The sequence below is a fragment of the Elgaria multicarinata genome, chromosome 6 (assembly GCF_023053635.1).
Source record: "Elgaria multicarinata webbii isolate HBS135686 ecotype San Diego chromosome 6, rElgMul1.1.pri, whole genome shotgun sequence".
In the NCBI taxonomy this organism is placed as follows: Eukaryota; Metazoa; Chordata; class Lepidosauria; order Squamata; family Anguidae; genus Elgaria; species Elgaria multicarinata.
The window spans coordinates 101,752,870-101,769,131 of NC_086176.1; positions in this window are offsets into that span (position 1 = coordinate 101,752,870).

Here is a 16,262-nt window from a genome sequence, read left to right on the forward strand (position 1 = left end):
CCTCCTGCTTTCCCACACCCCCTTCCTCAAATTACAGGAAAGAAAAAGCTGGAACCAGTTTGCAGGGTGACCTAATGCAGCTTTCATTAAAAGCTTCTGGGTGCTGGAAAAATGGCAGGCGAGAGATGATTTAGAAGCTATAGCACACATTTTTTTCTTTTTTCTTTTTTTAAAGAAGACCATGCTTATTAACTGACAAACATTTTTCTTATTAATTTTCTTGATTTGAACTCAGAGAAAGTAGCATTCACCCGTGTTGTTGTCATGGATTGTAGTTGCTGTTTGTTTGCGGGGGGCGGGGGGAGGATGGCTTTAAAATAACTGGACAGCATATGTCTGCTTTTATTAGGTGGCATGTGGCTGACTCAAAAAGGGCCATGGAACTTCATAAAACTTAATGATGTCTGGCCATGCTTGTTGCCCATGTTAGATGTATATTTATGGTGCTGTTTTGGTTTTTTTTAAAAAAAACACCCTTCTTGTCATGGTAGCAGAAAAGCATCCTACTGTATGGTAGCAGTTGTTTGTATTTTTTTAAAAATGGTCACTGTCTAGAAAATAGTTATCACACCTCTCCCCACCAAAACTGTGTTTCCTATATGTGAAGGTATTCCTAGTTGGCATAAGAATATTAGGTTCAATTTACATGTGAGATTTTTGTAGGTGTACACCAAGTTGAGTTAAGAGTCCTTGTGAAAAACAATTAGGGCAAAAGGATGTTTGCAAAGACCTTTGTTGCGTTCATACGGACCCACATTGGGAAGCGAGGATTGGTTACAGCTCCCTGTTGAGTGTAGAGTTGAATGCAATGTGAGTTAAGGCTGCAAAGAGAGGGTAGAATTGGAATGGGCATCAAATGCTTAGCTGATTTGGGATCATTCAGAGAACTGGAAATGGTAGGTAGGATTTTAGCAAGGTGGGGTGGGGGCTTTTCATAAGATGGGAAGTCATAGGAAGTTGCCGTTCATCTGGCCCGTGTTTCTGTGCTGACTGTCAGTTGCTTTCCAGAGATTATATCCCATCAATAATAATAATAATAATAATAATAATAATAATAATAATAATAATAAATTTCTTACCCACCTCTCCATTTGGATCGAGGCGGGGAACAACAATAAGTATAAACTACATAAAACTGAATTAAAAACATAGTATACATTATTAAAACATTCTAAAAACATCCTAAAAGCATCCTAAAATTCCACTGGATAGGCCTACCGGAATAGATCAGTCTTTATAGCTTTCTTGAATGCTAATAGACTGCTGTTGATGAGTCTCCTCTGGCAGGCAATTCCACAGTCTGGGAGCAGCAGAAGAGAAGATCCTCTGGGTAATACTTGTCAGTCTAATTTTGGCAGACTGAAGTAGATTCTTCCCAGAGGACCTCGGTGTGTGGGGCAGATTGTACGAGAGAAGGTGATCCCGCAGGTAGCCTTGACCCAAACCATGTAGGGCTTTAAAGGTAATAACCAACACTTTATACTTCGCCCAGAAACTAATTGGCAGCCAGCGAAGAGTTTTTAAAACTGGTGTAATGTGCCCCCCCCCACATGTGTACCGGTGACCAGGAGACACCAGGGCCTGAAAATGCAAAATTGATCTCTACCACTGTACTACGGTCCCTCCTATGCAAACCCATAGTCTTCTAACTTCTGCTGTGCAAGCTATATATACCCGTTGATGGTTGAGCTATTAGCTAGATGGTGTGTGTATTCTCGACTAATACAAGTATCTTCCCAATTCTTTGTTTGTAACATTAGTTGTAGTATTCCCAGAAAGCCTCCACTGGAAGAATGGTACCAAATTTATCTTGTGTGAGCGTTAAACAACTGCACAAAATGAGGTAGGAGGACATTGAAGTTGATGGAGAGAAGCAGAGGCTGAATCTACACCAAGCAGGATATTGCACTATGAAAGTGGTGTATAAAAGGCAGGAGCCACCGCAAGCAGGCATGAAAGCGGTGCATGGTACGTGCCAGTGGGCCCCAACAGTTGTCAGTGCACTTCAATACCGCCATAAAGCAGTAGTGTGGCTCCTGCCTTTTTTATACCACTTTCATAGTGCAATATCCTGCTTGGTGTAGATTAGGCCAGAGTGAAATATTGTATGTATGAATTTGAGCTGTTGACTCAAGATGACGAGTGAGTGGGAGGGAGGGAGAGAGAGATGGCCTTGAATGTCAGGTGTGAGTTAAAGTCCCACCCTGCCATGGACTTTGGTGAATAATTGTCTACTTCATCTTACCTGTCTCTCCAATGGGAGCTACCTCACAAGGATTTTTTGAAGGCAAAAACTAAGTATTCTACAAGTGAAAAGTACTCTTTAACTGATACATAGTAATAGGTAGAAAAGGTGGGGGTGGCGGGCGGAAGCAAGTGGAAATATTTCCCTGAATGTTATGTTTGTCCAAAGTGATCCCTCTTGGCAGAAACTGGAATGTTGTTATAGAAAGTTTGAATGGAACCACACAAGCACCAACTTCTTTCCTTGTGATGTGGTCTGGTGTGCCTTCTTTTCAAAATTACAGCTTGCAATAGCTAATTACAAGCTTAAGGCAGAGCTGGAGTTAAACTGATTACTGCTTTGAGATTTTGCATTTTTCATTTCCCAGACTACACCCTGTGAAGAAACATTAAGAGGCATTGATTTGTTGCCATGGCCATAAATGCCTAGAGCAGGCATCTACTCTGAACTCTTGATGTCTTCTATGCTTGACTGCTGCCATGGATGCATCTTTTGGCCAGGCCTGTGCAGTGTCACTTTAAAACTTTTCCTCTGTCTGCATCTGTATGTGTGTGTCATCTCTCTGTATCCCCCCCATCAGCATCTTACAAGCAGGAATCTTCTCTCCCCCCCCCCCCTTTTGCTTCTATTACTCTGCAAAGCACTACGGCAGGGATCCGGACCTTGTGGTCCTCTAGATATTGTTGTTCTAGAGCTCCCATTATTTCTGATGACTGATCATGTTGGCTGGGAGTGATAAGAGTTGGAATTAAACAACTTCTTGAAGGCCACAGGGACCCCACCCCTGCACTTCATTGAAATAAACCCCATCCCAATGGCTTTTAGGTTTATGTGGGGGACCACGAGGAGGCGGAAGAAGTAGTTTCTTACAAAATAATTGAACCAGTAAGCATTAAAAGCCATTCCGGCAAGCTTCCTGCTGCTGGGGAAGGTGAAAAGAAAAGACGATTTAATGATGTCCATCTGCCCAGTGAGCTGGGACATGGCAACGGGTCTGGATTTAACCCTCAGACAGGGGCTTGCCATTGAAGACGTTCTCTGTGCTTTCCTTTTTTGGTTCTAGTCAATGCTAATCTAATTTAAGTTCCACTCATTTCAATAGCTCTACTTTAAATTGGACTCATTGAATACAACACTTTTTATATATGCTGTGGTTAGCATTGAACTTTGGAAATAATTCCAGATGACAAGCAAATGAAGAGCCCTGTGGCTGGATTAGACCAAAGGTCCATCAGGTCCAGCATCCTGCTTCCCACAGAGGTCAACCAGATGCCTCTGGAAAGCCCACAAGCCAGATTCGATGGCAAATAGCCCTTCCTGGCAGCTTGCTCCCCTGCAACTGGTATTCAGAGGCGTTCTCCCTCTGAACTTGGAGGTTCCCTTTGACTGTCATGACTAATAGCCATTGGTAAAAGTTTTCTCTGTGGATTTGTCAAATCCATTCATGTATGCCAATGGTTATCCCCTTCATTTTGTGGAAATAAATTCCGTAAATTGATTTACCTTTTATTAGCTCAGTCTTCATAATTAGGTTGTGAAAGTTAAAGAACATAAGAAGAGCGTTGCTGGATCAGACCAAGAGTCCATCTAGCTCAGCACTCCATTCACACAGTGGCCAACCAGCCATCAGCCAGGGACCAACAAAGTAGGACATGGTGCAACAGCACCCTCCCACCCATGTTCCCCAGCAACTGGTGCACACAGGCTTACTGCCTCAAATACTGGAGGTAGCACATAACCATCAGGGCTAGTAGTCATTGATAGCCTTCTCCTCCAAGAATGTATCAAGCCTGCTTTTAAAGCCATCCAAATTGGCGGCCATCACTACATCTTGTGGTAGCGAATTCCATAATTTAACTATGTGTTGTGTGAAGAAGTCCTTCCTTTTATCTGTTTTGAATCTCCCACCAATCAGTTTCGTGGGATGACCCCGGGTTCTAGTATTTTGAGAGAGGGAGAAAAATGTCTCCCTATCCACACCACACATAATTTGGTACACCTCCATCATGTCTCCCCTTAGCCTCCTTTTTTCCAAGCTGAACGGTCCCAGCTGTTGTAACCTTCCCTCATAGGGGAGATGCTCCAGCCCCTTGATCTTTCAGTTCTCCTTTTCTGCACTTCTTTAGATGCTGCAGAGGGAGAGGCATTTTCTCCAGCTCCTTTACTCTCGACATCACTCTGAGGTCCAGTGGGCTGGATTCTAACTATGGGGTACCAGTTGCCGTTGCCTATTCCAGGGGTGGGGAACCTAAGTTCCAAGGGCCAAATCTAGCACTCCTGGGGTCCCAATCCAGCCCTTCAGGATTCCCCAGGTAGCCAGACACCTTTCCCCCAATCACTAACCCCTCCCCATTTCTCAAAGGTTGAAATGCTTTCCCCAAGGCTTAGTAATTGGCAGTAAGAGCTTCAAGCTACAATTCCCCCCCCACCCCAGAATAGACCCCTCCCCGCCGGAATAGACCCCTCCCCCAAGAGCTTCTCTGAAATTCAATTCAGCCCAGAGGCTGAAAAAAGTTTCCCCCATTCCTGGTATATTCTATGAGATCCTGGTGGAGAGAGCCTTCTTGAATCATGCGACGAAACTGCTTGAGGTGGCAAAAGTTCTTCTGGACCCTGGGAGTGCAGGGCGATAGAACTGGTTAAGACTTCTCAAATGCATGCATGCATAAATCATTCGACCCCCGGGAGCTCTGCAGCTTATTTGCTGACTGTGCTCTGACCTTTTCCTGCCCCCCTGACTTTCACAGGGTCTTCCAGAACCAACAGCTCACATCTCTACAGCTTGTGTTAAATGACTGGCTGTATAGACGAGCTTTTGACCCAAGAGCATCTCCTCTGTGCATTTGGGCCTAGCGTTGGCCAGATGTGTAACCTGCATCTCATGCAGGTTATGCTACAGCTGGATCTTAAATCCTCCCAGGGACTCAGGTTTGTGCGGAAGCACAGTGACGGGCTTATTTCAGCCTTCCATCAACTTTCTATCATGTCATTGTGTTGGATTCTGGTCTCTATCTCTCCCTGGTAACGTTCAAAATGTTGCTCTTGATACATAAACATCTATAATCATCTGGGGCTGGCTGGCTTGTCAGGGAGGATGCATCTCTCCTTGTGACAGCCTGGATCAAAAGGTCAGATCTTGGGTTTTGGAAGCCACTTTCCCCTCTTGATTTGAGGTAGGCAAGAATGACTCGCCCTTCTGAACCTGCTTAAAGCAATGCGCTTAAGGGTTTTTGTTGTTGCAGGGGAAGAGGAGGGCGCAACAGGAAACCAAGCAGCTTCTCTGCGTTGTGCCCCATCACCTCCTTTTGTTGAGAGTGAAGTTTTGATTTCCTCAAGGTGTAGGGCCTGTTCATCTTGTGACGCACTAAGCCAAATGCAGTGGAGGCTGGGGGCTCCGACATCAGTGGGGCAGTGAAACTGCTCCGGGTTTCATCCAGAACCCTCGGATAGCTCCTTTAGAGTTCTGACTGAAACCCAGAACGGATTCACCACCTCACTGACCTCGGAAGCACCAGTGGCCCAATGCTCCCCACCAGTCATATATGGTGATCTACTAACAGCTAGTTAGCCTTCCGATCCAGTTTAAGATACTGGCTATTAGCTTTACACCCCTGTTGTTACACTGAGTTGCATTTCACCTACGTCACCTCAAGGTTCTTTACACTGTGTCCACACAGCCTTTAGACAAGGAATAGAGAGCATCGTCAGATGGGGGGAAATCACATTTGCCTACTGTCACTTTGCCTCCTGCTTCTGTCCCACGATAGGGATGAATAGCTTCCTCTTTCTTCACACGGGGAAGAAAGAGGAAGCAAGCAACGACCACCTGGCCCATTCAGTGGGCGTTTTTATCATGCTGCTTCTCCCACACACTGTAGGAAATGGCGGCAAGTTTCTCTATAGCCCCCAAAAGCAGCCAGTAACGCTCGTGCTATAAAACACTCATCTGATGATGCTCAGAGTCTTCCTGAGAGCTTGTGAGTTTGGAAGGCATTAGCTTACCATTCAGTAGAAAGTAGGTGTATTGAGACTGACAGAAGGACTATTATACACAGAAGTTATGTCTAATAACCGAAGTGTTCCAAGATTAATGGAAAAAGCTCTCCTGGAAACTGAAGTTGTTGGACATCTAGGAGTAGCCAACTCAGAACAGAACTTGGCTGTCTTGTCCAGACGCTTTTTAATCCTATATATGTGGGTTCCAAGAATAAAATTAAAAACGTACCTCAGCTTTCCTTTCGCTCCATTTGTTCCATACCATCAGAAGTGATGGCGTTGGTTCATGAGAAGAGGAAGAAAAATTACTGGTTTTTCCCCCACCTCTCTTACTTCTCTTGAGTACCTGTTGCTCCAAAGTCTACTGGATTTTCAACATTTTGAACTGAAATTGCTCCTTTGATAGGGCATGTGATTGGAGGTGCAGCGGAGAGTCCTCAGGGTCTGCCTTCAGAGGCAGACGCTCTATTCTGTGCTTCCCCAGCCCTCCTTGCTGTGGCTCATAGGCCCTTCCTACACCTAAGGATTATTGAGGGAAGATGGAGGGATCGTCTCTGCCTGCTCCTGGGATCCCTGTGTGTCATTTGCATTCACAGGGATGATCCCAGGACGATCCCTGGAAAAAAGGCAGGTGTAGAAATGGCCATAGTCCCCAACCCCCATTACGAAGATAGTCACGCAAGGGAGGAAAATAAGCTGTTTTAATGCAGGTGTTCCACAAACATATTGGTGATATACTGAGGGTTATAATTCGTGGATTTATTTGTTTCTTTAGTGATCTTGTTATGTTATTTTGTATGTACTTTTTGTTGCACTTTTTTTAAGCTTCGTATTTTATGTTACGGTTTTATATTGTTGTTTTTTACTTTGAATGTTTTTAATTTTTGTGAACTGCCCAGAGAGCTCCGGCTATTGGGCAGTATAGAAATGTAATAAATAAATAAATAAATAAATAAATAATATTTTGAAATAAAATTTTCATAAGAAAAGATGCTGATCCGTTCTTTGTTTTTTGTTTTAAGATCAGTGCCACTGAAAGGGGTGCTTTGCATTTTTTATGACGTGTACATAATAAATACACAATAGTGCATGCTATTTGTATTTTAGGTGGCAGCCCATGTGGTTTCCGCAGCCTTGTACATGTTCCAGAGAACTACAGTTAGCTTTGCTTCTCCATCCCTGGGGCATATATACCCTATTTCTTCGATTCTAAGACACACTTCCCCCCCATATAAACATCTCTAAAAATGGGGTGCGTCTTAGAATCACGGGTGTGTCTTAGGTTTTTTTTTTCCTGTTGGTGGTATTGAAATTAGTGTGCGTCTTACAATCGATGGCGTCTTACAATCGAAGAAATACGGTACAATGTCCTGTGTGCATATGGTACAATGGCTACCTCCAGAGGTTTCAAATGTGGCAATATACATTACATGTGCATACAATGTAAGCTCTTTAAATCTCAATCTTATCCAGGTTTACTTGGAAACAAACTCAGTGGGACCAAAGACAACGGATTCCAAAGTAATGTGCATAGGATTACCGCCTTAATGTATAACATCTGAAGCAGTCTTTCCTTGCCACCTTTTCTTTGCTACCATTACAAACAAGATTTTCTAACACAAACCACTTTGAAACTCTTTAGGAAGAGGTGGGAAGCAGCCCACCCCAGTCTTTTCAGGCCTCATGTGATTATTCCTGTGGTTACTATGATGTATAACATACAATGACAAATGATCTTAACTCCTTTTTATAATTAAATCTTGCATATATCCCAGAGTAAACCTTTCAGTCTTGCTGGAAACCCACAGTTGGAACTCTATAGTTTTTTAAAAATATGTTTTATGGGCTTCCTTTGTCCTGTGGTTTTGGTGCAATGGCCTAAAATGCAAACATAAATGAGAAACAATTCAAGTATCTATTTTAGGTAAAGCAGGCTGGTTGCCTATAGGTGAGCAGGAAGGCAAGTATTTATGAATGGCAACTGTTGGTTCTTTTTCATTTTCTGTGGACCACTGAGGTATGAAAAATGACTTAACGTACGTCTAACTTCCCGAGACACGGCTGTTTTAGACTGTAGCAGCAAAATGAAAGAACCTTGTATCATTTTAAAGACTAACATAGATATTACAGCACGAGCTTTTGTGGACTGGAGTCCACTTCATCAGCTGCATGAAGTGCTATCCTTAGTTGGTGTTAATTCGGTCTAATCTGAATTTGAATTTGCATCTTTGCAACTCAGTGGATCAGAGGGCAAAGTATGACAGCTGTACCACAGACTCAAGTTTTTAATTGATAAATATCAATTAATTTATTGATACACAATGCCTAAAATTAGGTAATATTACTAATTTGAAGGAGGACATAGAAAATATAAATGCGCAGAGAAGATTAGAAAAAAGCAATCAAACCAACAAAACAATATCATAGAATCATAGAATAGCAGAGTTGGAAGGGGCCTACAAGGTCATCTAGTCCAACCTCCTGCTCAATGCAGGAATCCACCCTAAAGCATCCCTGACAGATGGTTGTCCAGCTGCCTCTTGAAGGCCTCTAGTGTGGGAGAGCCCACAACCTCCCTAGGTAACTGATTCCACCGTCGCACTGCTCTAACAGTCAGGAAGTTTTTCCTGATGTCCAGCCGGAATCTGGCTTCCTTTAACTTGAGCCCGTTATTCCGTGTCCTGCACTCTGGGAGGATCGAGAAGAGATCCTGACCCTCCTCTGTGTGACAACCTTTTAAGTATTTGAAGAGTGCTATCATGTCTCCCCTCAATCTTCTCTTCTCCAGGCTAAACATGCCCAGTTCTTTCAGTCTCTCTTCATAGGGCTTTGTTTCTAGACCCCTGATCATCCTGGTTGCCCTCTTCTGCTTGTCTGCATCCATCTTGAATTGTGGAGCCCAGAACTGGACGCAATACTCTAGATGAGGCCTAACCGGGGCCGAATAGAGAGGAACCAGTACCTCACGTGATTTGGAAGCTATACTTCTATTAATGCAGCCCAAAATAGTATTTGCCTTTCTTGCAGCCATATTGCACTGTTGGCTCATATTCAGCTTGCGATCTACAACAATTCCAAGATCTTTCTCGTTTGTAGTATTGCTGAGCCAAGTGTCCCCCATCTTGTAACTGTGCATTTGGTTTCTCTTCCCTAAATGTAGAACTTGGCATTTATCCCTATTAAATGTCATTCTGTTGTTTTCAGCCCAGCACTCCAGCCTATCCAGATCACTTTGAAGTTTGTTTCTGTCTTCCAGGGTATTAGCTATCCCACCCAATTTTGTGTCATCTGCAAATTTGATCAGCGTTCCCTGCACCTCCTCGTCCAAATCATTAATAAAAATGTTGAAGAGCACTGGGCCCAGGACTGAGCCCTGCGTCACCCCACTCGTTGCCTCTCCCCAGTTTGAGAAGGTTCCGTTGATAAGTACTCTTTGAGTCCGATTCTGTAGCCAACTGTGAATCCACCTAATAGTTGTTCCATCTAGCCCACTTTTAGCTAGTTTGTTAATCAGAATGTCATGTGGTACTTTGTCAAAAGCTTTGCTGAAGTCAAGATATATGACGTCCACAGCATTCCCAAAGTCCACAAGGGAGGTTATCCTATCAAAAAATGAGATCAAATTAGTCTGACAGGATTTGTTCCTGACAAATCCATGTTGGCTTCTAGTAATCACTGCATTGATTTCAAGGTGTTTACAGATTGACTTCTTTATAATCTGCTCCAGAATTTTCCCAGGGATGGATGTCAGACTGACTGGTCTGTAGTTCACAGGTTCCTCCTTTTTGCCCTTTTTGAAGATAGGGACAATGTTAGCCCTCCTCCAGTCGTCCGGCACCTCACCCGTCTTCCATGATTTTGCAAAGATAATAGACAAAGGTTCTAAGAGTTCTTCTGCTATCTCCTTAATTACTCTAGGATGCAGTTCATCAGGCCCTGGAGATTTAAACTCATTCAAGGAAATTAGGTGTTCTTTGACCATTTGTTTATCAATCTCAAACTGCAATCCTGCCCCCTCAACTTCTGCTTCACTTTTTCCAGGGGGGTCATAGACCCGCTTTTGGGAGAAAACCGAAGCAAAGTAGGAATTGAGCACTTCAGCCTTTTCTTTGTCGTCTGTTATCAATTTGCCATCCTCATTAAGCAGTTGAACCACCATTTCTTTCCTCTGCCTTTTACTACTCACGTATCTGAAGAAAGCCTTTTTATTGCTTTTAGCATCCCTCGCTAATCTCAGCTCATTCACAGCTTTAGCCTTCCTGACGCCATTTCGGCACTTCTGTGCCACTTGTCTGTACTCTTCTTTTGTAGCCTGGCCTTCCTTCCACTTCCTATATGTATCCTTTTTTGTTTTCAGGTCATCTCTAAGCTTTTTGTGGAGCCACATTGGTTTCCTCTGTTGTCTTCCATCTTTTCTCCTTGTTGGAATTGTTTGTAACTGTGCCTTTAAAATTTCATTTTTTAAATACTCCCACCCATCCTGCACTCCTTTTCTCATTAGGCTCCCTTGCCATGGGACCTTACTTATTATAGTTCTGAGTTTATTAAAGTCAGCTTTCCTAAAATCCAGAGTACGTGTATGGCTATGCTCGACTTTTGTCTCCTTCATAATCGAGATTTCAAGTATGACGTGGTCACTTTCCCCCAGAGTTCCCGTAAGTGCCACTTTATCCACTAAGTCATCCCTATTGGTCAATAACAAGTCAAGGATTGCCGATCCTCTAGTTCCTTCCACCACTTTCTGTAGGAGAAAGTTATCACCCACACATGTCAGGAATTTCTTGGAAGGGCCGCTTTTGGCAGTATTGGTCTCCCAACAGATATCAGGGTAATTGAAGTCCCCCATCACTACTACATCACACTTCCTTGAAACACTGGCAATTTGTTTCTCAAAAGTTTCATCCTCATCTTCTCCTTGATTGGGTGGTTGGTAGTAAACTCCGATTATCATATTCTTTTTATTCCTTGCCCCATTTATTTTAATCCAGACGCTCTTGACGGGGCTCCCAGTCTCATCCGCCTGTATTTCTGTGCAGGGATAGGTATTTTTAACATATAGTGCAACTCCACCTCCCTTTCTATTTCTTCTGTTCTTTTTGAACAAGTTATATCCTTCAATTGCTATATTCTAGTCATGGGAGTCATCCCACCAAGTTTCAGTTATACCTATCAAGTCGTATTTGCCTTCATGTACTAAGAGTTCAAGTTCATTCTGTTTGTTTAAAGGTAAATCAATGGCTCACGGATGGCATAAGAATGGTATTAAAATGTCACTAACAAAGCAATCAAAGCTATTTGAATAGTAATTCTAGGCCTGCATTTCCCTCCAGCACATAAGTTGACTATTGTCACACTATTCCAGTATGATAGGCAAAATTCATTGCTAACAATCCAGTGGAGAGGGTCACAGATCCTTTCATCTCCATCAAACCCAGTCAGTGCAGTGACTCAAAGGTTCCATCCCAGGGTGAGGAAACGGAAAATATTCAAAAGAGAAGGGAAAAATAGTATCTTTTTATAAAGATCAAGGTTGAGAGCAAATTCTCCCACTCCGAATCTTTTGCATCAATTTGCTCTGTTGGGTGAACCCACACAAGGGCTTATCTAGGAGGAAGTGTATCTAGAGCCCTGCTTTCTGCACATTTCTGCAGAGATCAGTTTGATATATGACACATCAGCACATATTTTCAGTACATTCTTCCAAACATTTTAGTGATCAAAGGGTTGGAGCATCTCCCCTGTGAGGGAAGGTTACAACAGCTGGGATTGTTTAGCTTGGAAAAAAGGAGGCCAAGGGGAGACATGATAGAGGTATACAAAATTATGCAGGGTGTGGAGAAAGTGGATATGGGGACACTTTTCTCCCTCTCTCAAAATACTAGAGCCAGGGGTCATCCCATGCAGCTGATTGGTGGGAGATCCAGGACAAATAAAAGGAAGGACTTCTTCATACAGCGCATAGTTAAATTATGGAACTCACTACCGCAAGATGTAGTGATGGCCACCAATTTGGATGGCTTTAAAAGGGTGTTGAATAAATTCCTGGAGGAGAAAGGTATCACTGGCTACTAGCCCTGTTGGTTGTGTGCTACCTCCAGTATCTGAGGTAGTAAGCTTGTGTGCACTAATTGCTGGGGAACATGGGTGGGAGGGTGCTGTTGCACCATGTCCTGCTTTGTTGGTCCCTGGTTGACAGCTGGTTGCCCACTGTGCGAACAGAGTGCTGAGCTAGATGGACTCTTGGTCTGATCCAGCAAGGCATTTCTTATGTTCTTCAACTTTCACAACATAATTATGAAGGCTGAGCTAATAAAAGGTAAATCAATTTATGGAATTTATTTCCACAAAATGCAAGGGATGGCCATTGGCTTACATAAATGGATTTGACAAATCCACAGAGAAAAGTTTTACCAATGGCCACTGTGTGAACAGAGTGATGGACTACCTCTGTCTGATCCAGGATGGCTCTTCCTACGTTCTTATGTTATGATTCCACATTCTCTCTGAGCTTGTGGTGGCTTCTGTTGTTAGCATCTTATTAGACATGATGCTTCCTCCTCATTGGGTTTTTGTCATCAACTATGCAAAGTACAATAAGTAAAGTGACCATTCGCAATAGCTACAATTGGTGATCATCGTAGCATAGCTAAATTAATTAGTACTTGTAGCAGGACAGGAACCTGTTACTTCTGCTGAAGTCTAAATGGGTTGAAGTGAACTTCTTGGTAACTTCTTATTTCATGCTGGTGTCTCCCTTTGAAATTCCTTTCATGAAGGAATTTGGCCAGGTGCGTTAGTGACTTTTTACTTGGTTTGTGGATTTGCTTTTTCGTAAGGCCGATGCAAGGTGGCTACAAGCTGTGTTGCTGCCTCTCCCTGCCTCTTGTTGCTTTTTCATGACTGAGCTGCTGCCTCTTTCCTCAGGCTCCCTTTTGAGCAAGTGCATCTGAAACCGTGCAACAGCAGCTGTTTGTTCAGATATGTGAGGTGACTAAAGGAATTATGTCATTCCAATATTTAGGCTTCCTGTTTCCTATTTTGCTTTTCGTTATAGCTAGACTAGCACATTTCCTACCTCTATTCCCCTGGCAAGCAAGAGCGTCCTGTTTTCTCACCCAAACATTAGCCTGCTGTCTTATTTTCCGAGAGCTTTTCGTCCTTTAAGATCTCTCTCTTTCTAAGTCGTCTATTATCAATGAAGGCCTTTCTTCATAAACAAGATTTTTATAAGCATTTTTTTTTTAAAAAAAAAACACACCCAGTGCCTATAGAGTCCTTGCTTTTTCTTCAAAATTTTGCTTGTGGGGACATTGCACTTTATTTGGGGGGGGGGGCAGGATGTGATAGACTGCAGGTAGCGCATCTATGTTGCTGTTGTGATTGCTGTATGGAACGGGTAGGTGAGAAAACGACAAACAGCTGATTTGCTCTCAATTGATGCTGGTGACAGGTTGTTAAAATTTCCTCAAAATCACAAACAATAACAAAAGAAAAATGGAATCCTCTATAATTAAAGAGGATTCTCTCCATCCATCCACACCATGACACTAAGACTGTGAAATGTACACACCTGAAACTTGGTGTGCACACCTAGAGGATTCTGGGGGTTATGCCCCTCAGGGTTATTTTGCTTTAAAAACATGGATTAATTTTAATTCAATTAAATGTGCCCTTGTGGTTGAAGCTTGCAGTAACACTGTCAGCCATTAGAGGTAGACATCCCTAACCAGCACATAGTCTTACAGTCCATATAGCTTGAAGCCAGAGGACTTTAGTAGGTCCAGGGACTGAGTTCTACACCCACTGTCTCCCACTAATGTGGGGCAGCCCTCCCTCAGGAGAATGGAGTGGACAGACCCTTCCCTCAGGAGACTACAAGGGTGCGCCATGGCAGGGGCAGTGCCTAGGGTTGCCGGCAAGCATGGCTTTACTCAGACGGGGCAGGCACAATGTGTCCGGCGCTGACACTGTGGAAGTCTGCTTGAAGGCTTTGCTGTATCAAGCGAAAGGCTGTTCCAACCCGTGCAAAGCTGGGCTGATTCATTAATAAACGCTAAAGCAGACATTTAAAAGCACTGGAGTAACAGATCAAATCATTCCTTGTTAAAAGCTTGGGATAATAATAATAATAATAATAATAATAATAATAATAATAATAATAATAATTTGTTAGGGAGAGAACACAAAGAGGCTGCTACAACTGAGTGCTGTCTCCCCAGTTGCCACCTGCCTCACTTTGGATGGTGGGGAGACGTGGAAGAGAGCATCAGCAGATGACCTCAGTTTAGGGGCAGATTGATATGGGTGTGGTGTTCCTTCAGACAGTGGAGGCTGATGGCCCCCAACGACATGGGATAACGTCTTTAGAGTTCTGGCTAAAACCTGGAGTTGATTCACACACACCCCACTCACATCGGAGTCACCACCCACTGCAGTCTTCAGGTACCTGGGTTTTAATACATGTGGGGCTTTATAGGTGAGCACCATCCCCTTTAAGTTGGGAGGTACCATAGCGCAGTGGTAGAACTCCTGCTTTGCATGTAGAAGGACCCCGGTTGAATCCCTGGAACCTCCAGGTAGGTGTAAGAAAGAATCCGTGGAGAACTGCTGCCAATCTGTACTGAAAATACTGGGCTCCATGGACTAGGGATGCTATGGGCATCCAGTTGGGTCCGAGAATCTAGCGGGTATCCCTCTGCCTGGGATCTCGCCAAGTACTGCATGGTCTGCGAGTGCCTGCAGCTGCCCGCTTCCCTCTGTGAGCTGGCATTTTCTGTAAAAGCTGGATTCCTGAAATGCAATGATCTGATCTTGTGCACAATGGCTGCCGTAAATGACCATTTCCGCAAGATTAGAGGAGTAAAAGGGGCCCTTTATGCCACTAATCATGTGGAAATGGCCATTTACGGCAGCCATTGTGTGCAAGATCAGATATGGGCACTCTCAGGAGCCCAGTTTTTATGGAAAGTGCCAGCTCACAGGGGGAAGCAGGTGGCTGAGGGCGCTCACAGACCACCTGCCGCGAGCAGTCCAGGGGCTCTCACGGCCTGGCTTGCACTGGCGAGTGGCAGCGGTGAGGCCACCAGCACCTGCCGCCCCAGACCCAATTGATTCCATCTATCCTTAAGGTAGACCAGTGGTCTGACTCCGTATAAGGCAGCTTCTGATGTTCTTAATGTAGTGTAATTTGCCTGCTCACTATATGCAATACTGAACTGGACCCATTTCTTCCCTATCTTCCTCTTTCCAAAGTGTATAGAGGAAAAAGGAGGGTCTCCTCTGGAATAATACAAATGACAAATGCTGCATCTGTCTAGTAAATAGGCTACCCATGATTGTAACCTGTGTGACTTTGTGTATGTCCCCGTTTACTATTCTTGCAAGGCAATCTGCTTCTTGAGTTCTCTGAATAAGATGAGGCTATTAGTGATTTTTGCCAAGACTGAAAGCAAAAATCTCCATCTCCTCCTCCTCCTCCTCCTCCTCCTCCTCCTCCTCCTTCTCCCTAGCAGTAGCAAAGTTGCGTATGGCATCACAGGCCTGTATTTTTGTCATCTGTTGTATTTCTAGGAAGCCCTTAAGCATATTCCGAAGTGTGCTAAGCAGGCAGAAATGTCATTGATGGCTGAGGTGACCTTTTCCGTGACCAAACTTCATTCGGGGATGAAAAGGAGAAATGTGCTGTTGCGTTTTAAGTCGAATTTGACATTTTCCTGACTGCCCCACAGAACCTTCTGGCAAATAACATTGGCTTTTAAGCACAAAACATCTGTAACGCAGAGGCAGCAAAGGCAATGCAGCTTTCGCAGGGTGTTCTAGGCATCGAGCCAATTTTGTCATGAAATGCTTCCTGTTTGCAACTTGAGAGTCAAGCTTTTATATTAAATAGGTGCATCTTCATTGTCCCTAAGTGGAATATTCGAACATCGGAAGTTGCCTTATATGGAGACATACCATTGGCCCATCTAGCCCAGTATTTTCGACACTGACAATAGGTTTTTTAGCAGGATTTTTTCATAGC